This window comes from Rattus norvegicus, chromosome 15, assembly GCF_036323735.1.
Source record: "Rattus norvegicus strain BN/NHsdMcwi chromosome 15, GRCr8, whole genome shotgun sequence".
Taxonomy (NCBI): Eukaryota; Metazoa; Chordata; class Mammalia; order Rodentia; family Muridae; genus Rattus; species Rattus norvegicus.
This window is the reverse complement of record NC_086033.1, coordinates 12,314,363-12,342,221: the sequence shown is the minus strand read 5'-3', so window position 1 is coordinate 12,342,221 and position 27,859 is coordinate 12,314,363. Positions and strand designations below refer to the sequence as shown.

Genomic DNA, 27,859 nt, shown 5'->3' with positions numbered 1-27,859 from the left:
TTATTATTGTTATACACACATGAAGCCTATTTATAATGCTCAGATGTACATGTATTTTTAAGGCTGACCATTAGGATTGGATAACCCATTAAGGAGGTCATCTCTAGAGATAAGAGATTCCCCATCTCTTAGGAGCCTTCTCTTTTTAGTAGATAGAAGCTATTTCAGAGATCCACAAGTGGCCAGAATGGGTGTCCAGCTCAACGGTTACATCTAAATTACATACACACACACACACACACACACACACACACACACACACACACGCATGCACCATACATAATGTTAAGAAAGCTTACAAAATAATCTTTCTTTGTGCTTTTTGCAAACATCCTTTATGATATTTGTCTCTCTTTTCTCTTTCTCCAAATCCACAGGACTTTGGAAATGGTTAAGGAAGCAAGAAGGAGCACCGAGGTATTGATGAAAGGCTATGGAGAGGCACCCAGCACACTCATATCAATGAAATCTGCAATGTCAAAATGGAAAGAAAAGCTTACAAACTACCCAAAGGAGCAAGCAAGGTCTCAGGCCCAAAAAAGGCCAGCAGAAGCTGTAACGTCTTGCAGGCATAGTTGTCACATATGCCATCTGGCTCCCTAGCCCATCAGTAGTGCCATCAATATCCTCTGCAAACAGGAAGGACGCTGCCTGTTGACAATGTACGTGGGTAAAGATTTGCTCTAGACAATGATAATGTTCTCCTGGCCTTATGGATTATTAGCGATAAAAACTTGCTCTGGAACCAGGAAGAATGAGGCAAGGTTTTTGTTTGTTTGTTTTTGTTTTGTTTCCTTTTGTAAGAAAAATTTATTTTTATTCTTTTTTATTCTACTTATTCACTTTACATCCCACTCACTGCCCCCTGTCAGTCACCCCCCTCTCACCATCCTTTCCCCCATCCCCCAAACCTTCCCCTTCTCTGAGTGAGTGAGGCCTCCCTTGGTTATCACCCTCCCTAGCACTTCAAGTCTATGAAGCTCTAGGCACATCCTCTTACAGTGCAGGCAGACAAGACAGCCCAGGTAGAACATATTCCACATATAGGCTACAGCTTTTGAGATAGCCCCTGCTCCAGTTGTTCAGGAACCACATGAGGACCAAGCCTCACAACTGCTCCATATGTTTGGGAAGGCCTAGGTTCAGCCTGTATATGTTCTTTGGATGGTGGTTTAGTCTCTGAGAATCCCAAGAATTCAGATTAGTTGACTCTATTGGTCTTCCTGTGCAGTCCCTATTCTCTTCAGGGATCATAATTCTTCTTCCTTTTCTTCCAAAAAATTTCCCACACTCCACCCAGTTTTTGGCTGTGGGTGTCTGACTATCTCTTTTGTCCTCATCTGATTCGGAACCCCTCCCCCATTCGCTCCCATGCTTTCTCCTACCGAGTTCCCTCCCTCCTTTTGCCTCGTATTTCATTCCTCCTTCTAAGTGAGATTCGAACATCTTCACTTGGGTTTTCCCTCTTGTTTAGCTTTGGGTGTGTGGAGTGGAGTGTGGATATCCTGTATTTTATGGCTAATATTCACTTATAAGTAAGTACATATCATGTATGTCTTTTTTGGGATGGGTTACCTCAGGGTGATATTCTCAAGTTCCATCCATTTGTGGGGCAAGTCTTTTAATGTTGCTTGGAGAAGGAGAACTTTCTGAGTTTGACAAAACTTATGTATCGTAGGCCCTTCATAAATAGCAATGTGTACTTTTCAAATAAATGCTAAAAAGCTTTGTGAAGCCAGTCACTGTCTTATTTAGGTTGTCTCCAGTGTTTGACAACACATCTAGCACCTAGCAGGTAGTTAGTATGAATTGAGTGAAGTGTATACTTGAGATAACTTGGCCAGTAGACTGTAAATTCTAGAGTTATTTCAAGGTAGCTCTTTTTTCCCTCCTTTATGTGATGGACATGTCAATCGCCTTCATGGTCTTGCTGTCTTGACACTTAATTTGCCTTGGCTCTGCTCTGCTCCTTGTAAGGTAAACAAATCTAGTTACTTCCCGCCTCTTCGTTTATCACTGTGACAGTACGAGGCCAAGATTGTTTATTTTAGGATGACACACTGTGAGTCCAAAAACCAATCACTTATTCCATGCATCACCATTTCAGTGGGCTTAATTATGCTTAATCAATAACAATGATTTCTGGAGGATGTGCCCTGTTTATCTGTCTGGAGTTTGTCTCCTTCCTCAGCTCATGTTTTAACTCAGTGTTAGTCAAAGCCTTGTTGGTTTTCCTTAGAGGTTACAGAGGAAGGGGCTGTTGGGCCGTTCTTCTTTTTGGCACCCAGGTGGGATGAAGTGAGTCATAATGACTATCTAGTAAGCTTCAGGTACTGCCAGTTTGTGGGATGTGCCCTGAACAGTACCCTTCAGCCTGTGGTCTGATACAACTTTCACCTGACACATTGCATATGACTGCATCTTTGATCATACTGGACCCTCTTCCACAGCCTTTTAGTTACTGGACTCCTCTACTCATCTTTGGTCCCCAATTCAGTGTTGTGCCCCCAGCTCCCTCTCTGTTCTTCCTCCTACTCCTAAAACAATAACCCATACCAGTTAGTTATAGTCTTTTCCTCTTCACTTAAACACAGCTGGGCTCCTGTTCTTACTGTATTACAATCTGTTAGTGTATCTTTCTCTGATTACATTTTTCACCCACTTAGGCCAGAGACTGTTTTTTGCTCAAGCCTGGAGTCTTCACTAGGAGAGTATTAGATGCAAAGATGATTTTAAAATATATTTGCTCTCGGTTAAATTACTACTCACATTTCTTTCTTCCTTCGCTTAAACTGTAATTGCACTGCAGATCCATTCTAAAGGTGTTCAAGTTTCCATTAAAACTGATATACGCCAGATGGCTCGTGAAGATTATAGTTTAATTCTCAATGGGGATGTTGGTGGTTTGGGTAATGGTGATACACAACAAGGATTTCAAGGAGGATTAGCAAAGCCTAACAATTACAACTCTTTCAAACAATCATCATCTGCAGGGACTCTCATCGGACCATAGTCATTAGCAACAAAATCACACCATTATACTCTTCAAATAGGAAGGATGCTGCCTGCAGGTAATGACAGGAAGCTGGACCATGGCTATTGTTCACCTCAGTTACATTTCAGGTCATCAATAATCAAGCTCTCTAAATCAGCTTATGAATCATGGAAAGTTAAGAAGAATAAGAAACAGCAGAATGTCTCAGGGGTGCCACAAGTATGTGAAGCTCCTTCTGCTTCCTCGAGCTGGCCTATGAAGGAGCTCAGTGTACGGCCATAAAGAAGACGGATGCTTCCCTCAAACAATTTCATTTGTTGGGTTGAAATTTCTCATTAAGAATTAGCATTTCTGGACTGACACTGGGAAGGGTTATTGGGAGCTGGGGGACAATCATGTATATTAGTTTTACAAAATCATTTAGCCCTTCTTACCAGGATGAGCCACTAGATATTATAAGCCTGTGATTGAAGAGAGTGTTTGCTCAAGTCTGATGACTGAACATTGCCAGCAAAGATTCTTTGCACCTGGGTAGTATAGCATCCCCAACCTCCACAGTCAAGAATGCTACTCATTTGCTCTCCATCCAAAACTCTACCTCAGAGGCTGAGTATGGAGCTCCATTCCACTGAGTACTCAAAGGAGTACCCAAGCTAGAGTTATCAGCTAGTAGCCTAGCAGTGTCTGAGTCTATGCAGGTTCAAAGGGCACTGGTCTTTCGGTGGCTATTGTTCTGCACAACAGAAAGAGTGGAGATGAGTCCCATATGCAGGCGAGCCACTCACCTGAGTTAGCTCCACAGTGAACTTACGTGGCTTTGGGAAATTGATGGAAACATTAGACTCAAAGTCTGCACTGGAAGAAAGTTTTGTGGTAATTGTACAGAGGAAACTACACAGCAAAATCACCACAAAGTGGATCAGATCCAAATACCATCTCATTTTTGTGGGCCACTCAGTTCTATGGTCCTTTTGTTTTTCATACATGATCTTCCTTGTTTGCGCACATATTACCTCTGTCCCTCCAGATTGTATTTGGTTTTACAGCCTTCCTTGACAAGCTGCTAACTTCTACTTTCTCATGACATTAGCTAAACACAGCTTTCACTTAATTTCTTCTTATTTCCAAACTTGCAAATCAACCGTCACTGATTTTCTTCCAGTGGTAGTAATGCCATGTGTTCCCATCTACAATTCACAAAAGCTTCTCTTCTTAACAATCCCTTGCAACAGACGGAGCTGTCAATTTCTTTCTTTAATCTTAGTTGTTCTACCAGATGTGCACTTGAAAAAATTTGTATGTTTTTATAGGGAGATACATGACTTCCGATACATTTTCCTATGTATCATGTATAAAGATTAATCCAAGTTTCTTTACAGAACATGATTCCTGAGGGCATATTTTTCTGCTTAGATAAAGAAACTCTTAACTTTCTAATAGAAAAAGTATTGTGGAGCTTTTGGGGGACCTGGAGTGTACGGAACAACATTGTTGGTAGTGCCTAGGAGCTTGGAAAGGTAATCCCAGCCCATAACTCAGACAGCAAAATACTGAACTACTTTATAACAAAATGCCAAGGTGAACTTGACTGTTAAGTAAAATGAGCATTTTTCCAGGATGATAAGTGTACAGGTTCATAAAAGTGGATGAGTGTTCTTTTCCAGACAGGTCTGAGATTGCTGCGTATGACTGTCTGGGAGAGACACTGTTGCTAGCCCTTTCAGGCCACTCATTCTAAACAGATGACAGTTTGCTCTGGGTTATGTAATTTAGAAAGCCAGAAACATGAAAATAGGCCATTGTTTATTGCACATGAGTCTAAAATAATACAAACAAACCACCTGTGAAATTCTACTTTCATGCACAACTGTACATAAAAGAGAAAAAAATTGTATCTGATATGATGAGGCAGGGAGACAGAACCTTGCCTGAGAGGCTGGTAAGTGTCTCACATTAATGGGAATCACTTGACCTAAAACCCAGCCTCCAGATGATCTCACAGCTGGGAACTTCTAACCATATAATGGAACTCAATTGCTACATGATGAAGTGTATACAACCTTGGGACCAAGCCTTGAGCTCAACATTGTAATGTGAGCTCCTGGCTATCAAGGTCAGGCAGTACCTAGATCTTCCACTGCTGAGATGGGATGTGCAAGTTAGTCCTGGTTCTTTCTCCCACTCCTCTGCTCCTAGAAATAAGGCTTAGACTCAAAATACACTTAGGAATACCTTGGCCATATAGCTAGGCTCTTCTCTGACTAGATCATAACGTAAATTAGCCCATTTATTCTAATCTACATTCTGCCAAGTGACTGGCTACCTGTGTAAAGTACCATAGATCAGTCTTGTCACATCTTCCTGGGCAAACTTCCCATGCCTATATGTATCCTAGAATTCTTACTAGCGTCTGAATGTCCCACTTTTTCCTATAGGCCATAGGTGTTTAAATTGACAGGCGAAACATCTATCCGATACACAAGGTGTTCTCTCTACAATTGAAGAGGAAACTTTTCAATGAACAGAGGCCCATAAAGGATTCTCTCATCATCCCCATATTGTAAGACATCGCAAATGATTCCACTTTCAATGAGAGAGGCAATGACCCAATTACCTGTGGGAGGAGATGACTACAAGATCTCATCTGCCTCGACTGTGCTGGTGTCATGACTTTGGACTTGTCAGCCTCAGAACTGTGAGCAACATACCCCTTCTTCTCATGAGTTCTTGGTCTCAGGCATTTTGTAGCCTGAATAGATGAGACAGAAGCAAAGCCATGCCATTGCCACTCAATGTGTGGCAGCCATTTCACACTTGAAACTTGTTAGCCATGCAGAATATTAGCTTTCACCTCAAATCTGCCAAAGTCAGAGTCAGCAATTTTATAGCATACCCAAGAATTTTAGTCACTTGAAGACTGACATCACTCTTACAGAAGGAAATGCAATCAGGGGACACACCCCCAGGCTATTTTCATGGTGATGATTTCTACTTCTACCCCCTGGGAGTTCTACTGAGGGCCAGTGATGCACACAGAAAATACTTTCTGCTAGAGGTACAAGATGACAGAAAACATGTGCACTGCTAGATAGGCACAGTATAACTACTAACTGGAGGTTGGCTACTGAGCTAGAAGATTCAGCTCTCCTCCTGGGCAATGGGGCTGTTGATGCCTCCTTAGATTATCTAACAGGATGTATGTGTATATGAGAATAAATGATGACCACACAATGTCTGCTACATGGTACATACCTGATTAATACAGTCATCACATTGTTAGTGCTATCATGTGACATGCTGTTTGCTAATAATCACATGCCTACTTTTTGTTTTATAATATCTTTTTGCATGTTATGATACTTTTTTATCTAAATAAATTCTGTACTGGAAGCCAAAGGTAGAAAGATTGCCATAAGTGGGGAGACAGCTACATAGTGAGTTCATGATCCCAAGTCTCATAAAACCAGCAATAATAGTAATAAAAGTAAGTGTATATATGTCATATCATCATGTTATACCTCATAAAATATAATTCATATTTTTCAAAATTTTACTAAAATAATGTATGCAAATATTTCCTTTATAGTTTATAAAACATGGTCATTTAAACCTCTGGTTCACATAAGAGAAAACGGGTCTTGCTCACTGTTTCCTCTCTAGAAATGGGTATATATTCATTGTACACAGGGATGATTTTCTAAGCATATTTTCAACTACATATTTTATATCTCTTGTAGTTTGGCCGTATTGTATGTTTGGCCTTTTCCTATTTTTTCCTCTCCCTCCTTTTTAAGTGTTGTGTGTGTGTCTGTGTGTCTCTCTCTGTCTCTCTCTGTCTCTCTCTCTCTGTCTGTCTGTCTGTCTCTCTCTCTCTCTCTCTCTCTCTCTCTCTCTGTGTGTGTGTGTGTGTATGTATATATGATTCTGATTTCATATATCTCTATAAAATCTAGGATCCATGCTTTAGAGAAAGCAAGTGATATTGGTATTTCCGGGTCTGGTTTACTTGACCTTTCATAGTTCAAATTCTTCAGAGAAAGGTGCCAAACTCCTGTGCTGTCTGAGTCTTTGTGGGTAGGTGTCCCACTTCCCATCTCTGCCTTGCCTTGAGGGTTCCGAAGACCTCAGATTGTACCCATCTCCAACCTCCCTAGGTCTCCACTACATCGGCTTTCTAGAGCTGCTGAAACAAATCTGCGGGCCAGTTTTGGTGGACCCCCTCTATTTCCTCCTGCCAAACCTTCTACACTGACCCATCTGTGCTTAGCTCCTTCACTAATTTACAGAGTTTCTCAATGTCATGCCTTGGTTTCTTATTTTAAGGGCTCAGCTCTATGCTTTAAAGGAAGATAGGGATGGGTATGGAGTGACAGATTCTCGGTGAACCCTGGTTTGTTCCTTTAGTAGCAGGGTGTTCTAAATGGGAGCTGAAATCCCATTTTCAGTGTCCAGCAGAGTACAGACCAGGAGAAATGCTCTGCAAAGACATTTCGGAAGGATTTAATTCTTTTTCTGAGCTTACTGCGTGATATGCTGGATGGCCTGAGACAGTACCAGCCCTGGCCTCAGAGCACCTTCTCTGGAGGGAGTTGGTATGGAGTGAACATCCTAGCTCCTTAAAAAGCAGTAAGAAATGTACTTAGGAACAAAATGGGAACAATGAACAGCCCCAATAGATGGTCCAGATTTTAATGTAGTACCTTACATATTAAATATTAAAAGGGACCATTTGTATTTGTCGACACACAGTAAATGTACGCATACATTACTGATCAACACAATTAAGTAAGTAATTAAGTGAACTAGAAATGTTTTCAAAGGAACTGTAAAGCAGTTGGTAGTCTGGCCATTCATCTCAGGGAGGCAATGAAAGATCAGTTAATTTGTTCTGTGTGAACCCAGGCCGGCTTCTGATTGACCACTTTAAGGGCCGATGGGGCACTCAAATGCATGATAGGGGCCAGGCATACTGCATGAGACTTCTGTTGCACTGCAGTGGTCAGCTTCCTGCCCTTTGCTTGGGGACCCAAGAGTGAAGGCTGCCCTTGACCTTCCTTATGGGCATGATGGCAAATCACAGAAGCCACCCAGCTTGGTGTGAGAGAGTCTCCAATTCCCTCACTCAGCTTAGTCATGTCCATTCACAAGAGGCACATTAGAGTATCCCAGGTCGGGCAAGGGATCGGGAACCATAGGAAAAGCAGCATTCCTCCTGTCCTTTCACACCCTTGGAAGGCAGGCCTGTTGTAACATCCTGTGGTCCTGCTTGCTTCGTTAGGACTTCGGAGAAGGGAAGGTGATCTGAAGTGGGAAAGATGAACATTTGTTACCTCTACACTGGTATGCTCATTGGAACTTTAAGGAGGTCAGGGCCATATTCGTGATTCAGATCAAAATGGAAATGACCACAGTGACACAAGTAAATACCCAGTCAACCATCTTGCTAATGCATGACACATGACCAATTGGCAGCCAGGCCCCCAGTCAGCATGAGTCCTAAGGATCTTGAGATACTTATTAAATCTTCTGGAAGATGGTCTGAGTCATCTGATTCCACTTTGAACTTCCTAAGCATCAACTGGCGACCCCATTCCCTTATTTTGGCCATTTGTTTTTCCTGTGGGAGTAACATGGGCTTTTTGTCTGTTTGTTTGTTCATTTTTTGTTTGTTTGTTCGTTTTTTGTTTTTTGTTTTTGTTGAGAGTACAATAGAATGACTGAACCGGGTACTTGACAAACTGAGCATTCTGGGATCACTGCCAATCTCAGTACATTTTTAAGTTTATTCCCCCAAACCCTTAGGATATAAAACAATTATAAAGAAGAGCCTCAGGAAACACTTGCTGCCCTGAATACAGATAAATAGAGCACTATTGTCCATCTCTGGGAGCCAGAATGTGAAGTATTTCAATGGAATCCTTCCCCTAAATGACTTGGCAGTGCTGAAATTTGTTCATGCTACAAACTGATAAAAATCCAGGAGTCAAATAAATCTGGTGTTTCAGACCTGCTGGTTCGACTTCTGCAAAGTGGAGTGCTGGTGGGTGGGCAGTGCTCTCATTACCTACCCAACTCCCTGGGAGTTGTTTTAAAGGTACAAGTACAACTGGTCTACTTGGGATGACCACTCCTTTCCTTTCTGCTAACATTTCTTCCCTAAATAGGATTCTGTCCATCATCTCTTTGTTTCCTTCAAACAATGGCCTCAGTTTCCTTTTGTATCAGATAAGCTTGGCAGAAACTTACAAAGGTTTCCTGTAAATCCACCCATGATCTACATGTATTACACACACACACATACACACACTTGAGCCTGTCCTCTTATCATTCCTTACTTATCCAAGAGGATTCAATGGTGTAGGGAAGAGGACTCAGATTCAGGCTCTGACAGCCTCTCCTTTCATTCTCTGGGGACCATACTATGCTGTGAAGAAAGTGGTCCAGTAGAGGGAGGGGATGAATGGAGTCAGGAGCACATACAAAACAGAGTCACATGGGGAGGTGCCCATGAAGAGCTGCCATGCAGAGAAAGCAGTTGTTCACAAAGAAGAACCATATGACAACCTATGGAAAGCTCGGCCGTGTGAGTGAAGTCATGGATTTGTCAGTCGGTGATAACCAATCATTTTCTATCCTGACAATTTCTGATAACATTTTACTCTCTGAGTTCACCCCCAATTCCTGACCCATGGGATCTCAATCAATGAAAGCTAATGTTATGTTTCTCAATTATTAAGACCTTTGAAAACCAGACAAAATGTATCTGGTTGTCTAGACATGGACAAGTTCATCCAAACATGTCAGTAGTAACTGTGTATTAGCATAATTAATATTTTATGCCAGCATTACTTTAGGCTGTCTGGAACGTTGTATGTGCAACATCTCAGTACTGCATGCAGGGAAGAAAGAAGTGAGAGGCATATATATTAATAATGCCAATTAATTATAGGTAAATAATGCATTATGAAGGTTAATTTGTGGTGCCCCAGTTATGGGTTGGCTAGTAACCCTCTGTGACAATAAGAAGTCTGAATAAGAGATCAAGTGTGCCACTACATGAAAAGTCTGCATCATGACTGGCCAGAAGCCAACACACTTTCCAATACAGAATACATACTCGGTTTTTTTAATGGCTCCCTTGCAGGTAGAGAAACATTCACAAATAGACATTGTGGTGAGAGAGTCGGCAAGCAGAGGGTGCATTTCAAGAGTCCTGGCTTCCAAACTCCACTAAGAAACTCCACACTGTTCTTGCTCACCTGCACCTTAGGCATCCTAAACAGAGTCAGGGCTGCATTGCATTGACCATGAAATATGCAGCCGTCTAGGCTTAGGCCATTGTCTGGACTCCAGTCTCCATAGCAGGTGCATAAGGTCCAATTCCTGGCAGGAGCGCAACAAGACCAGAGGAACCACTTGATAGATTTGCACCAACAAGTCTGTATTGGTAGCCTCTCAACATAACTGAAGCAGGTAGGAAAATTAACACAAAGAGATGAGTTATTCTTCAATGTACAGGATCAATGCTAGCCACTGAAAAGGGTTGGGGCCTTCCCCCTGGAAAAGCTTGTTTCTGCCTGTGTTTGATAGATTCCCATGTCACTTTCCTTTCTCTGCCCTGTTTGTTAAATTTAAGAAATACCTATAGTAACATTGCAGTATGAAAACAATTACCACAATGTCAGTGACTTTTTATAATCAAGGTTTCATGGTTTATTCAATGCCAGAGGACATCTGTGCCTAAGACTTCATCTCCTTGTATTTGAATGACTTTATCTTGTAAAATCCATACCACTAACTTTGTATTTTTCTATTTCTTAGTAAAAGCAGCAATCCAGTTTTAACTGCCCCCCTTACCCTGAATAAATGTTTATATATATTTTTAAACTACTTGGTGTTCAATTCTAGTTCCTCATCAAATGTTCAGGCATAAAATGAAAACAAGCCATTTCTGTTTTTTGAACATATCAGAAAATCCATCATGAGTTATCATCCTCTTTAGCAGAATTTACAGTAAACTTATTCTCTGTGCTTCTTGGCCCGAAATAGCTTATTCTCTTTAAATATCTGCCAGTATTCAAATTCATGTTAGGAGAGACTATTTTAAAACTCCAGTTTACCCTGTCAAATCAATGTTCATTTATTTTCTTTAAAAGTCTTACCTAAAATCTCTTTATTTCTCCTACCAGTGAAGCCCAAAGGTAGATCCAGGACCCAATTTCAAAGTGACTTTTGAGGAAGGCTCAGGAAGTTACTACCTAAAGGAAGAGACAGATTTATATTGTTCAGTTTAGGGAATGCATTTCACAGATAAACACAGGACAGCTCCCCTCTATAAGCCACCTGTTTCCTTGTGTTTGATGAAGCCACACCAGAATAAGTACATTGGGAATTCTGTCCAGAGGTATTCTAAATAATTCCATCAGAAGCTAATGCAAGCCTATATGACACAGGGTGACGCTAGAAGACAGACTATAAAGAAAAGAACAAGAAAACAAACCGGCGGGTTGGGGATTTAGCTCAGTGGTAGAGCGCTTGCCTAGCAAGCGCAAGACCCTGGGTTCGGTCCCCAGCTCCGAAAAAAAAGAAAAAAAAAAAAAGAAAGAAAACAAACCAGCAAGGAAATCCATTCGGAATTCTCCACATTTATTTCTCTCAAACTTCAAGCTCTGTTGGAATTCACCACTAGAACCCTTTCAAGCAGTATGTTGAATACATCTCAGCGTTTGCTTATGTGATTTCTTGTTAGGGTTTTCACTGCCATACAAATGAGAATGTATATGTTCCTCTTAAGGCACTTTTCAGTTAACTGTGTTGTGATTCTTGGATGGCCAGTTTTGCTAGATAGTTTTCTTAAATTGTAGAAAATGTGTTGGCTAAGCTTGGTTGGCAACTTAACCACATCTGGAATCAACTAAAGCCAAGTAGCTGGATACATTGTTATTGGATAATTTGAGAGGGGAAGACCCACCCTAAATTTGGATCATTGGATGTCTGAAGACCCACCTGAGACCTAGGTCTCACCTTCTGGTGGCAGCCTACCTAAGAGGACATGAAAGAGGGAAGCCTTTGCTTTTCCTCTGCTTGCCCTCACTCTTGCTATTGTTCTGTTTCCAAGGCATTCATTCATGGATATTGCAACTTACGTCTTCGTCTTCAGGATTCAGTGAGTACTGAAGACCAGCTGAGACATCCAGCCTTGTGAACTGAATAAATATTGAATGCTTGGCCTTTCCATAGGGAGACAGCCACTGTTGGACTAGTGGTCTCACAGCCTGTAGACCACTCTAATAAATTCTCTTTTAATTTATATAGGTTCATTCTATATTTATTATTTAATAAATTCACCAATAAAACTAAAATTAAAAATATCAGTTAATATAAAACTGTTTTATTTTGGCTCACCATTTAAGGATGCCATCTGCCATGGTAAGAAAGGTGGGGGGTTAGGTACATGGCGAGAGGGTACCATGGCTCAAAGGCAGGATGGTCGGCAGCAGAGAGAGCAATGCTGGTGCTCATTGTCCTATCTTTCTCCCTTTCGCCCAGTTAAGGACCCAGATCATAGGACAGTGCCACCCACTTTCAGGGTTCATCTACTCACACACTTGTAGGACATTCCTTGATAAATTACTATAATACAATAATGCTTATCACATTGATAAGAACTGATAAGACACAGAATGACAGATTGCAAGATTATATGGTTTATAGTGATGCCAGCAAGCCAGGTTAATGTATGGGAAGGAAGTGTAGGTATTTCTAGGCTGAGAGAAAGAAAAAGCAGATTCGCCAAAATCCTTATCTTTGACAGACAACCATTTTTTTCTTTTTATTAGCCTTAACCTCACCTATTTTTTTTATTAGCTTTTAATATCACCTATTGTCTTGCTCCCTTTAGCAGAGAATGTTTCCTCTGAAAAATTCAGCCTTGAGCAGAGGAAAATGACGTCTTCTCTTTGTACAATCTAGTTACAGAAATCCCAGTGAAGCTTGGGATCTCACTTAGACTTTATGCTGCTCATGGGACACCCCCACTGCAAGCAAGTGGACACGATTCTGATATAAAGCTGAACTGGTCAGGTACTCAGCCCTATGGCAAAAAGAGTCAGAAGAAAAGAAAGGAATATCATAGATATTGCAGCTGGGGAAATGTCCCTAGTCAAGTGTCACTCGGCTCATGTCTACTTGGCATTCACCCGTTTTCCTGAATGACTATCCCATACATCATGTTCTCGCTGCCTGCCCCTGTGGAATTTCACTTTCGTTCAACAAGCATTCATTCAGGCCAACTATTTCAAGCTATTGGAGAGGGAATCTGGGAAGCTACAGAAATAATTCCTGTGCCCTGCTCTTGAAGAGCTGTCTGTTGACTGGAAGCCACTTCCATTTGCCTCTGTGTTCCAGAACACCCTTGGAGTTTTTCTTGTTACAATATCTGGTGGTTTCTTCACGAGGCTGGGCTTGTATTGATTTGCATTTTGGGGAGGTGTTTTAATCTAGACCTGGATCCTCTTTGTAAAGTTAACATAAGTTATCATATGGCAATTGAGGTTGGACTTAGTGTTGTGGGTCATAATGGCTACTTAAGAACTAAGGCTGAAAAGAATTCTGACTCTGAAGTCGTGCTTGTTATTACTGAGGGAGTTACACCCTGTCAGTGAGCCCAGTGGGGAAGGCAGAGAGGTGCAAGCACATGTACAACAAATGTGGGATTCCAGGCTGATGTCTGTGCATTACCAACTGAGTGCAGATATATACAGATTGATATACACTTGTATTTATATAGCAGGCAACATCTAAGACTGGAGGGTACCACTGATGCACAACATGAGCAAAAGACAGAAGTGTTTAAGGTTGCAGCTCAAGGGAAGCATCTTCAAGGCTTTTGGCCTACCTCCCATCCCAAGAACCACAACGAAAATAGTGAAATAACAGAGAAGGACATTTAGCCATCTGGAACAAGTTATTTCATGCACAGCTTTATTATTTTATTTGTTTCATATGCACATGTGTGGGCGTATGCACCTCAATGTGTGTGTGGAGGTCAGGGAACACCTTATAGATGTCACTACTCTTTTTCTATGTGTGCCCTGAGGATTGATCTCAGGCCGACACAGGTATCATCTTGCCAGCCCCACCCACATTTAGGGAAACTAACACTGTTACCACATGAAAGGTATTTTAATTATCATTCAGTGGACACAAAATTTTATTTTGTACCATAAGATAAAGTAATACTTGTCTGAGAGCATCGGGTTTTCTTCCTAATAATTTTCTGAATCCACCTGACTGGCTGGAGATGTTTTATCAATCTGTCTCTTTCATCAGTCTACATGGTAACTTTCCTTCTCCTTTTGGACTTAGAAAGATTGACTTGAACAAACTGATAACAAGGAACTGTTAAGCAACATTCCTGTTCATGTTTAATTAGAAAACATTAAAGGGAGGAGAAGAGTTCTGGGGTGAGATTGAGCCCTTCCCCGCCATGGAGTCCCACAGAGGGCGCAGGCAACTGCCTTACGTGAAAACCATTTTAGATTTAGCTGCTTGGATATCTTAATAAAGCTTGGGGGCATTTTCTGGATCCCTTTGGCTATTCAGGACCATATGCAAGAGGGACAACATAGATTCAGGCTGAGAAAAAACTAAGGGGGGTTGCTGAGAACAATTTGGAGCTGATGACAAAGCTCTTCAGAGCCTCTTCCCAGGTCTCAGTCTCTGAAGACATTGTGTCACATCTTAGAAAAGCATCTCACCTTCACATCAGTGGTCATCTTTCACCGTGACACAGTTGCCATGGGGATGACTACTAGCTTGTGCCACTGTCTCATCTCTCCCTAGGCTCTATTATAAAGTGAGTACTTGGGATTCCAGACCATAAATATGCATCTGCAAAAAGCTAACCTATAAACTAGTCCGAAGGCCAGCGTTAGAGCTCTATTTGCTCTCCACCAGCATCTGCATGGCTCCTGTCTGAAGGTAGCTTAGGAAGTGGCTGTGAAGCCAGCACAGGCATCCAAAATTAGAGACAGGTGCTCCTGTCCACGCATTGTGACCTGAGGAGTAAAGGAAGATGAAAAGGAATGCAAATCCCTCTGGTAATGAGTGCAGTTCACTCACAGTCTGCCATGTTTCCGGGGGCTGTGCACTTCTTCAAGCCTCTAAAATCCAAGACATTTACAAACCTGCAAACCTGTGGAAGATATAGATAGAGAGATGACAGATAGATAGTAGATAGATAGTAGAGATAGATAGTAGATAGATAATTGATAGATACATAGATAATAGATGATAGATACATAGATGATAAATATATAGATAGAAGATAGATACATAAGTAGATGATAGATAGATAGATAGATAGATAGATAGATAGATAGATAGATAGATAGAGTCCTCAAACACAACCTCTGCTTGTACTTAAAGATCATCTATCACATAGAATAGCTTCTGGAGGCTTCGGTGTTCTTCATTCTCAGATGTGCTTGAATGCACAGAGACCATGATTTCACACAGGAACCTAGACTCCAACTCCTTGTTCATACTAACTGGCTGTTTTGCCCGTAGCCCATCTCTTCTAACCAAGTTCACCTCAAAGCGCGGCACTCAGTGCTCAGCACAGTGCAGAGCTGACTCGGTATTATTTCCCCTTCTCTGGATCATTCAGCAGCTTTTCTCTGTGTGCCACTGTCCCTAGACAAGAGACTTCCTCTGCAGTGCCATCCTGTGTCAAGTGTCTTTCAAATATCAACATCCAGAACATTTATATGCAGATCACATGCTAATGATCCTAATATATTTCCTGTTTCAGTTTTGTTTTTTATTACACATAGTTATGAGACATGGTGTGATAATCCAAGGCATGTAAACAATATGAGATGATTTACTCAGAATAATTAACATTTCCATTGTGTTGAGAATCTTTGTACTCCAGTCTCCTAGCTCTTCATAAAATATATAAGAAAGTGTAAACTGTGCCATAGGATGTAAGAAGAGAGGGTTCTTTTTCGACAAACTTGTGATTGTTCAGGAAAAACAAAGGCAGTGTGGATCCAGTGTAATTATTATGCACACACCCTTCACAGCACCCTTTCTGCTCCTGTGGTAGGAGGGCAGTGTGTGTAACATTGCAGCAGGTTTGGCCATGGTGGTGCTCTGCCCATGACAAGAAGGCAGAGAGATGAATACTCTTTCCAATGAAAACTGAAGAGTTCTTTGGGTTTCTACCCTCTTGCCTCTTGCATAACCCCTGCCTTGCCCCAAATGGTGCCTTCTTTCTCTCAGCCAAGGCACCAGAAAGGTGACCAGTCAAGTAGCACTTCAACTCATTCAATGTAGATCCTGCAGTTTTGATGGTATAAATGTGTCTGGTGTACCGTAGCCTTAGCTTCTGTTTTCAAGCCCGTTTGGCCTCTCAAATCAGGGAATTTTTCAATTACTCCTTAAAGTGGCCAAGGAAATTGTTACATTAATGATGACAATTCAGCAATGAATTTCATTTTGTATTTTAAAGCACAGCAAATCTATTCAACAGACAAAATTATATTGTGTACTTTGTTATGGGAAGTAACAAATGGTTTTACAGATCTTACCAGAATGGAGAGTTGCCCTTCCCAGTCCTCGGCCCTGAACAGGAGATAGGCAGTGACAATCTGTCTCTCCTTTAAGTGACCATTGCACATCCTGGATGGCAGAATTATTTTCATGAGCTAGAAATACTCCCTTATTGATCTATTCCTCCTGGTAGCTTTAATATTAGCGGAATCTGTGTTATTTCTGTCTCCCCCAGGATAGGTTTTTTTTTTGGTAAGCTTTCTTTACTTTGAATATATAAAATGCCTCACAGAATAGAATTCCACATTTTTAGACCCCAAAGCACCATTGTAAAATTCTGGCGAAATACATCCCATTTGAAATTGCCTTTAGTTTCAGTTTAGTAAAGCAAGGGAAGAGTACACACACACACACACACACACACACACACACACACACACACACACACACGCACACACACACACACACACACAAATGAAACAAATTCTGCTATGCAATATAAGAAATTACTGCATGACATTAGCATATAGACCTGAGCATTTTATTAACTGGAATGACTCTAACAAAGGGATTTGACTTTTAGCATAGGGCTCACCCAGGCTATGCCAGTCTCTGTGAGTGGGCCTTGACTAAGGTCTGCCATTTGCCTTTTTAGGGGCCTGATTCAGAGCTAACTCTGTAAGCATCACTGGATGAGCCCCTTCCCTTCCCTGACACAGCTGCCAATCTGCGAAAAGTGTAATTATTTCATTAATTGTTTAACTTTATCTTGCTTAGTCAAATAACTCCTTTCAACGGGAATTCAAGAGAAAAGAATCTAGTTGACGTGGAATATACCAAGAAGCAATGTGAGTTCTTGAACAGTTTGTCAGTGTTTGTCTTGTTCTTTTCTCATTTCCCCCATTATTTTTTTAATTAATATGACGGAATGTTGGGCTGCCTTCTTTTTTCTCTTTGAAGCATTGACAACCTGACTTAGACCTGCACACATGTTACATGAGCACCCCACCACTGAGCCACGTTCTCAGCTTCCTCAGTGAGGTTTTTTTCAATTTTCAGTTGAAAAACAAGATCAGTAAGTGTATTTCTGTCTTTTCTTCCACTATTGCTTAGGAATTAATTAAACAATGCAACTAAGAATTAGCTTCATATATATATATGCATATATATATTCAGCAAAGCTGGATTTGATATGTGCTCTCAAGTCCATGTGCTTACTCTCTTGTGCTCTCTCTTCCCCTCACTCTCTCATAATACATACACAGAGAGGGGGGGAGGGTGAGAGAGAGAGGAGGGGGTGAGGGATAGAGGGAGGGAGAGAGGGAGATGGAGAAAGGAAGAGGGAGAGGGAGAGGGAGAGGGAGAGGAAGAGGGAGAGGGAGAGGGAGAAGGAGAGGGAGAGAGAGATGAGTTTTATGTCCTTGGTGCAAAGTTAAAATACTGAGCTTGTGTTTACACTGCCTGTACACTATTGCCTTCCTGTGATAGTTTCTCTTTTATCAGTCATTGCCAAGGCTGTGCAGTTTGCTAAGAATATTGTCTATGACATATATTGAGTTGTAGTGATATAGTCTAGTCTCTGAAGCTTGGGAATAAATAACTTTTGTTTTTCTTATACTAAAGCTGAAAAAATGGGTTGTCAAAATTGCCATGATCTATTTCCTCAAAGAAATTTTCTTCTCCGAGGAGTAGGATTTTTGTCTTTGAAATATTATAAGATTTGAGAGATATAATTCCACCACTTTATTGTTGAAAGGCTTGAAATATTCATAATTTCTCTCCAATGATAAACAGTGAGCTATTGCTTTAGTTTTGAAGAAAGTCTGCTCTAAACAGAAATCAGACATTTGAAAACTTCCCTAGTTCCATTGGCAAATTCTTCAGGAAGAACATGATAAAGGACGTGTATACATCGGATACATTCTAATGTAGAAACTACCAGCATGGATATTTAAGGTAACATTTGCACAACCCCTGGGTCTCTAAATTGTACATAAACAATGATGGGTAAGGAGAGCTGGCAGTTCTGTTGACAAACTGCATAGCTGTTTGAGTCTTCAGACACAACGGTGGGAGGAATTGACAGTAGTGAAGACATGATCCTGTTAGCAAGACGATTCCTTTATAAGTTCCACTGCCTGTACTCCATAGGTTTTCAAATTGCTGCATCAAATCTCCCTCTGGTGTCTGCAAACACACGTGGTCCTCAAAGCCCTGAGTGCACAAGGGGTCTCCCTGTGCTTGGCTATATTCTAACAGCTCTGGGATACTCCCCGGGTTGCAGCGTCTTCCTGTAGCTCCACGTGACTTGGGCAATCCCTCGTCAGTCTAGTAGTTCAGTATGTCCCATCTTTCCCCCAGTCTAAGTCACACTACAGAATCAGTTCTCTCAGTCTTACCCTTGTCATTCCTCTGATGTCCTTTCTTACAAAGCCGTTGACATGTGGGAGAATAGCTCCTTTACTGTTCCTTGTCCAAAGTGGATTCTGATAAAATAAAAAACTCACAGCATTACTTCTTCCCTGATTCTGCATGAGGCCATAAAGGTCATCAATCCTTTGGAATCTATTCTTAAATTTTTGAAAAAAAAAATCAGACTTCTTTTAAAATTTTGTTTGTTTTGTGAGTTTCACATCATGCACCCCAGTTCTGCTCATCTCCCAAGCCCCCACATTCACCCTTTGTTCTTGCAACCTCCTCTTTAAAAACAACACATACACACACACTCACACATACATACTCTCTCTCTCTCTCTCACTCACACACACACACATACACTCACACATACATACACACACTCTCTCTCTCTCTCACACACACACACACACATACACACACACACACACATGTGCCCGAGTGTGCGCACATATACACACATACACACACTGCAAACAAACAATAACAAAGCCTAGAAAATTTCTCATTGTGGAAACTGTAGTATGTCCCAGTGTGTTCCACAGTATGTACCTCTGTCCATACATCTTTACTTGCAAATGTTCATTCCAATGAGTCATCGGTCTGTTTCCAGATCTCAGGCTTCTGTGTCACAATCAACATCCTCACCGGAACCTCAATAAGGCTCCTTTCAATTACTCTGTTGCTGTCCTGTGTCATGGAGACCCTGCATCTTTGGATCAGCAGGACTGAACCTTTCACACATCCCAACCATTTGCATATGATATAGATTTTGGGATGGGTCAACTCAGAGCCCTGGATCTGGGCTTGGGTAGTAGCTGACCTGGTCAGCACCACACTTGGGTAAGCTCTCCAGCACTGCTGTGGCTCGCCTACAGAAGGCTGCCACCAGCAGGAGGCACGGTCAGTTCTCCTGCTCTCACACCCTCACAGCTGGGTCCACCCATCTCTCCAAAGCCAGCTCCACTGTACTTCCCAGTCAAGAAGCAGGGCCTACTCTCCCAAGTGCTGCAGCCTCTGAGGGGCTGGGCCAGCTCTCCTCTCACTCCCTCATGGCTGGCCCACCAGTGCCTTCATCATTAGGTCCAGCTGTACTGTGTTCCTCAGATGAGATTCAGGGCCTGCTCTTCTGAGGGAGCATGGATACTTCTCCAACTTTCATGCCCTTGGGACCAACTCTCCCAGCTACCACAGGTGGCAAAGGGACGAGGGGGAGGGAATCACCTACCTCTAAAGCCATGCTACCTTATGGCAGATGAGTGGTGAAGCCAGCTCTCCAAAACTCTCACCCTTGTTGGTTCGCCTTCATCCCCTCCACCAGGACCAGGTCTGTTGTGTTGCTCAGGTGAGGCGCATGCCTACAAAGTGCTGTGGCAAGCAAGGAGCAAGACCCGATTTCATGACCACAGGGTCAGCTCTTCCAATTGTCTCAGATGGTAAAAGGTTAGGGGGCAGAGGTCATCTCCTCCCCAACAACGCTTTCTCATGGCAGAGGAGTGGTGGGGCCAGTTCTTCCATGCTATCACTCCCGGGATAGCTGCCCCGTGCCCCATCTTCCAGGCTCAGCTCTACTATGCTGGCCAGGTGAGGAACAGGACCTGCTCTACTAAATGTTGCAACTGGTGAGGGGCAGGAATAGCTCTCTGGAGTTCATGACCCTGTGGGCAGTTTTCCTGATTGCCGGAGGTTGCAGAGGAAAGGAGGTGGGCGTCACCTCTGTGCCTGTGCCATCCCACAGTAGACAAGAAGGGTTAGCTCTCCCACACTCACTCTCCAGGCAGCTCACCACAGCCCCACCACTAGGGCCAGCTCCACTGTGCTGCCTGGCAAGAGGTGTAGTGTAGGGGTGTGGGCCTGCTTCCACAAGGCCACTTGGGAACGTGGGACTCGGGAAGTTTGACTGCGCTTATCCCACGCTGCACCAGGTGGGTATTGAGCTTTACGAAAGCGCCAAGGCACCGCGCGGGGGTAAGAAAGCACAGTCTTAGGCATGGGAAGGCCGGAGCTGCCTGGGGGGAAGGGGTGTGCTGGCCTGTGCCGAGGCTGGGGCTGTGGGGTTTTCAGTCTCTTGGACATCCAGATGCTGCTGGGAGTCACTAAAGAGCTGAGAACTAAGTGGAGGCCAGCAGGCTGGGTCTAGCCGTGGGCAAAGGGAAAAAGAAGAGCTCCAGCTAATCCCACGGGAAGAGTCCATGGCTTGACAGGTGGCAGTCTTGGTGGCAGTTGTGGCTGGGGGTGCAGAGATGCCTTCTACAGGAGATCAGACTGCTGCACTGTAGGTAAAGGCCTTCGTCATGGCTCCCCACAGCAATCCAGATGAAAAGAGACAGTCTCTGGTTCCAAATTATTTATTTTCATGGTGGAAAGTGGATGGGTAAAGCCATACTCCACTTCTCAGGATGGGCCCATGATTAAATACCTTTTACGGGGAAGAATGTCTATGAAGGGACTCTTATTGGTACACCCACCAGGCCTTTATGTACCTGATTAGCCTGGAAATCTCAATCTCTCTCTCTCTCTCTCTCTCTCTCTCTCTCTCTCTCTCTCTCTCTCTCCCTCTCTCTGTCTCTGTGTGTGTGTGTGTGTGTGTGTGTGTTTGTGTCTGTCTGTCTGTCTGTCTGTCTCTGTCTCTGTCTCTTGAGCCTATGTCTCTTTCTGTATTGTCTTGTTCTGAGGTGTTAAGGATGCCTCCCTCGTCTTCATGTGGAAGGGCTTGGGGCATTGCCCTTATGTGACTGATGGCTACAAAAGGAGACTACAGCTTTGTGACAGGGGCCTAGTACCCAGGAGCAGGTGAAGCTCTTACCATCCCTTCAGGTTCTCTGGGGCTTCAAAGTCTCGGCTCATCTGAGGACCAGTCTACCTCTCACAGTCCACTGCGTCACAGTGTAGGGCCTGCTTTTCCAAGCGTTCATGCTGTGAGATGTGGGTCCAGCTCTCTAAAGCCACAGACAGTGAGGGACAGAGCCAGTTCTGCATAGCCCCTGGGCATGCAATTGGTCCTCCAACTAGGGACACCCCCAAGTTCTTTAGTGCTAATATGAGCCACAGTCATTAACACTGACTCCTGCTACTGCATAGCCATGGACCCAGACATGTCCCTCAGTGATAGTTCAAGTTGTGATTTCACCATGGCCCCAGATGAGGGGGCTGGTCACTCACGACAACCTACTCTTCTCCACTCTCCTGTCTCTAGTTCTCTCTCTTTATAATGCTCAAACTGGTTGACTTTTCTTTTTCTTCCCTCTGACCACCACATACCTTTATGTTGTGGTGGCTTCCAGCTGCAGGCTGGTTACTTGTCTGGTGGGTTCCTGGGTGACATCCTCTGTCTGTGCTTCATGGTGTGGTGGCAAGCAGGTATCTATGACCCAACTGTTCCATACACTAGAGGGCAGGACTGTTGGAGACGTAACAACAGAAACTGAGGAAATTAAAAAAATTATCAGATCCTACTACAAAAGACTATCCTCCACAAAACTGGAAAATCTGGAGGAAATTGACAATTCTCTAGACCGATACCAGGAACCAAAGTTAAATCAGGATCAGATAACCCATTCAAATAGTCCCATAACCCCTAAAGAAATAGAAGCAGTCATTGAAAGTCTCCCAACCAAAAGAAGCCCAGGACCAGATGAGTTTAATGCAGAATTCTATCAGACCATCAAATAAGACCTAATACCAATACTCTTCAAACTATTCCACAAATAGAAACAGAAGGAACACTACCCAATTCATTCTTTGATGCCACAATTATGATTATACCTAAACCACGAAAAGAGAAAGTGGGGAAGAGCTTCAAGCACATGCGCACAGGGGAAAATTTCCTGACCAGAACAACAATGTCATATGCTCTAAGATCAAGAATCAACATTTGGGGCCTCATAAAATTGCAAAGCTTCTGTAAGGCAAAGGACACTGTAAATAGTACAAAACAGCAACCAACAGATTTGGAAAAGATCTTTACCAACCCTACATCTGCTAGAGGGCTAATATCTAATATTTACAAAGGACTCAAGTAGTTAGACTCCAGAGAATCAAATAATCCTATCAAAAATGGGTACAGAGCTAAACAAAGAATTCCAAGCAGAGGAATACCAAATGGCTGAGAAGAACCTAAAGAAATATTCAACATCCTTAGTCATCAGGGAAATGCAATTCAAACCAATCTGAGATACCACCTCACACCAGACAGAATGGCTAAGATCAAAAACTCAGGTGACAGTAGATGCTGTCAAGAATGTAGAGAAATAGGACCACTCCTCCATTGTTGGTAGGAATACAAGCTGGTACAACCACTCTGGAAATTAGTTTGGAAGTTCCTCAGAAAATTGAACATAGTAGTACCAGAAGACCCAGCTATATCACTCCTGAGCATACACACAAAAGATGCTCCAACATACAAGGACACATGCTCCAACATGTTCATAACAGCCTTATTTATAATGGCAAGGAACTGGAAAGAACCCAGATACCCTTCAACAGAAGAATGTATACAGAAAATATGGTACATTTACACACAGTGGAATATTACTCAGTTATTAAAAACAATGACTACATGAAATTCTTAGGCAAATGGATGGAGCTAGAAAATATCATCCTGAGTGAGGTAACCCACTCACATGTATGAGCTCACTGATAAATGGATATTAGCCCAAAAGCTTGGAATATGTACAAAAAAATTCACAGATCATATGAAGCCCAAGAAGAAGGAAGACCAAAATGTGGATGCTTCTTTCCTTCGTAGAAGGGAGTACAAAATACTCATAAGAGGAAATACTGGGACAAAGAGTGGAGCAGAGACTGAAGAAAAGGTCATTCAGAGACTGCCCCACCTGGGGATCCATCCCATAAGCAGCCACCAAACCCAGTTACTATTGCTGATGCCAAGAAGTACTGGCTGACAGGTGCCAGATATGGGTGTCTCCTGAGAGGCTCTGCAAGAGCCCTACTGATACAGATGGGGATGCTTGCAGCTAACCATTGAACTGAACAAGCGGACTCCAGTGGAGGAGTTAGAAAAAAGACTGAAAGAGCTGAAGGGGTTTGCAACACCATGGGAAGAACAATATTAACCAACCCCCATCAGAGCTCCCAGGGACTAAACCACCAATGAGTACACATGGAGAAACTCTGACTCCAGCCACGCCACATATGTAGCAGAGGATGGCATTGTCCAGCATCAATAGTAGGAAAGGACCTTAGTCCTGGAAAGGCTCATTTCCCCAATTTAGGATAATGCCAGGTTTGAGTTTGGAGTGGGTAGGTAGGAGTGGAAGCATCCTCACAGAAGCAGAGAGAGGGGTATAGGAGAGAGGGGGAAGGGGATAACATCTGGAATGTGAATACATAAAATGCCCAAAAAAAAAAATAAAATTTAAAAAAGGACAAGCTCCCCTCTAGATGTCACACCTCCACTAACCCCTATTCCATCCCTGCCCCTCAAGTTACTGCAGGACAAGGTGCATCTTCTCCCACTGAGGCCAAAGTAGTCCATTTACTGGAGTAGAATACACAGGTAGATAGGCAACAGGTCCAGGGACAGCCCTGCTCCAGTTTTTGCAGACCCACATGAAAACCACGCTGCTCATCTGCTACATAAGTGCAGGGGGCCTAGGTTCATCCCATGCTTGCTCTTTGGTTGGTGATTCAGTCTCTGGGAGCCCCCAAGGTTCAGGTTAGTTGACTTTGCTGGCCTTCCTTTGGAGTCCCTGTGCTCTTTGGGTCCCTCAATTCTCCCAACTTTTCCACAAGACTCCCTGAGCTCCAGCTAATGTTTGGGTGAGCATCTCTGTATCTCATTCCATTGGCTGCTGGGTGAAGCCCTCAGAGGACATTTATGGAAGGTTCTTGTCTGCAGGCATAACAGAGTATCATTAAAAGACATTGGTTCTTGCCACTGTAATGGGGCTCAATTTGGGGCAGTCATTGCTTAGACATTCCCTCAGGCTTTGCTCCACCTTTGCTACATCTTGTAGGCAGGAAACACGTTGGGTTGAAGTTCTCTGTGTGGGTTGCTGTTCTTATTCCTCCACTGGGAGTTCTGCCACTTCAGGATCCATATACTCTAGTGCCAGAACTTTCAGCTACAATCATCCACATAGGGCCTCTCCCTATCTCAGGTGTCTCGTGTCTCGCATATCCTAGAGACTGCACACACACGCGCGCGCGCGCGCACACACACACACACACACACACACACACACACACTCTCTCTCTCTCTCTCTCTCGCTAATTTCCTTGCTTTCTCCCCTGCTCTCCCTACATCTGACCTCCTCCCAACCCTGCTCTTCTTCCTTCCCTATCCTGTCTTCTACTAAGTTCTCTCCTTCCACCTACCTTAGATATCAATTTTGTTTAGCCTTCCAAGAAAGATACAACCATCCTTCCTTGGGCTCTCTTTGTTATCTGGCTTCTTTGGGTCTGTTGATTACAGCATGATTATCCTACACTTTATGGCTAATATCCACTTACTTGACTACCCATCTTGCTGGTTTGAGCTACCTCGCTCAGGATGATCTTTTCTAGTTCCACCCATTTGCCTGCAAAATTCTTGATGTCTTTGTTTTTAATGGTTGAGTAGTTTTCCATTGTGTAAATATGTATCACAGTTTTTACCCATTTTTTAGTTGAGGGACATGCAGGTTGTTTCCAGTTTCTGGCTATTATGAATAAAGCTGCTATGAACATGGTTGAGCACGTGTTCTAGCGGGATGGAACATCTTTGGGGTATATGACCAGGAGTGCTATAACTGGGTCTTGAGGTAGAACTAATCCCAATATTATGAGAGCCTGCCAAATTCATTTCAAGGGTGGTTGTATAAGCTTGCACTCCCACCAGCAGTTCCTTTGGCTCCACAACCTCACCAACATGTGCTGTCCTTTGAGTTACTTTAATCTCAGCCATTCCGATGACTATAAGGTGGAATCTCAGAGGCATTTTGATTTGCATTTCCCTGATCACTAAGAATGTTGAATATTTCTTTAAGTGCCTCTTGGCCATATCATCTGTAAATATTGATACTTCAACTTCTTCCTTTCCAATTTCTACCTATTGATCTCCTTTAGTTATCTCATTGCTCTAACTAAAACCTCAAGTACTATAGCAAAGAGATAGGGGAAAAGTGGACAGCCTTGATTTATCCCTGATTTTAGTGGAATTGCTGTAAGTTTTTCTCTATTTAATTTGATGATAGGAATTGGCTTGCCGTATACTGCCTTCATTGATTTTTAAGTATGGTATTGTGTCCCTGCTCTCTCCAAGATTTTTAGCATGAAGTGGTGTTAGATTGTGTCAAATGCTTTTTGGCATCTATGAGATGATCATGTGAGTTTTTCATTCAGTTCCTTTCTGTGGTAGATTACACTGATGGATTTTCATATATTGAAGTACACATGTATCCCTGGGAGGGAGCCTACTTGGTCATACTGAATGTCGATGATGTATTCTTGAATTCAGTTTGTGAGTATTCTAATGAGTATTTTTGCATCAATGTTCATAAGGGAAATAAGTCTGAAATTCTCTTTCTTTGTTGAGGCTTTGTGTGGTTTAGGTATCACAGTGACAGTGACCTCATAAGATGTGTTTCTATTTTGTATAATATTTTGTGGGGTAATGATATTAGATTTCTTTGAAAGTCTGGTAGAATTCTGCACCAAAACCATCGGGGCCAAAGCTGTTTTGGGTTGGGAGACTTCTAATGATGGCTTCTATTTCCTTAGGTGTTATAGCACTGTTCAGATAGTTTACCTGATCTTGATTTAGCTTTGGCAATAATGTCTGTCTAGAAAATCATCCATTTCATTTAGATTTTCCAAGTTTGTGGCATACAGGCTTTTGAAGTAAGACCCAATGATTCTTTGATTTTCCTTAGTGTCTGTTGTTATTCCTCTCTTTTTGCTTCTAATTTTGTTAATTTGGGTACTGTCTCTCTGCCTTTTAGTTTATTGTCTAAAGATTCATCTATCTTGTTGACTTTCTCAATGAACAAGCCCTTGCTTGAAGATTCTTTGTATTGCTCTCTTTGTTATCTAATAGACTGATTTCAGCCCTTAGTGTGCTTATTTCCTCTTGTCTATTCCTCCTGAGTATGTTTATTTCTTCTTTTTTCCCTAGAGCCTTCATATGTGCTTTTAATTCTTAATTAATTAAATTATGAGAACTCTCCAATTTCTTTATGAGGTCACTGATGCTATGGGCTTTCCTCTTAGTACTGCTTTCATAATGTCCCATAAGTTTGGATATGTTGTACCCTTATTTTCATAGAAAGTTTTTAATCTCTTTTTTGATTTCTTCTCTGACCCAGTAATCACTGAGTAGAGAGCTGTTCAGTTTCCATGAATATGTTGGCTTTCTGGTGTTTTTGTTGTTGTTGAAGTACAACTTTAATCCGCAGTGAGCTGATAAGTTGCATGGGGTTATTTCAATCTTCTTTTATCTGTTGAGGCTTGCTTTGTGACAAATTATGTAGTCAGTGTTGAAGAACGTTTCATGAGGTGCTGAGAAGAAAGTATGCTCTTTTTTGTTTGGGTTAAATGTTCTATAGATATCTGTTAGGTCCATTTGAATTATAACCTTGATATCTTCAATATTTCTCAGTTTAGCTTCTGCCTTGATGACCTGTCTGTTGGTGAGAAAGGAGTCTTGAATTCTCCCACTAATAATGTGTAGGGTTGAATGTATGACTTAGGCTTTAGTAATGTCTCTATTACAATTGTGGGTACCTTAGCGTATGAGGAATAGATGTGTAGAATTGTGGTGTCCTCTTGGTGGATTTTTCCTTTGATGTTTATGAAGTTTCCTTCCCTGTCTCTTTTGATTGCTTTCAATTGAAAGTCTGTTTTATTAGAAATTAGAATGGCTACTCCAGCATGATTCTCTTTTGTTTGTTT

The 27,859-nt window shown here is 42.3% G+C and overlaps 1 long non-coding RNA gene across 2 annotated transcripts in view; it reads left to right on the top strand.

The window, feature by feature from the left end:
- The window catches only part of LOC108352885 (uncharacterized), a 52,983-nt gene extending 42,100 nt beyond the window's left edge, over positions 1-10,883 (top strand). For both annotated transcript variants that reach the window (XR_001841283.3, XR_001841284.3), the window contains one exon: positions 378-10,883. This is a non-coding gene — a long non-coding RNA (uncharacterized LOC108352885). The remainder of the gene's footprint in view (positions 1-377) is intronic.
- Positions 10,884-27,859: the final 16,976 nt, after the last annotated feature.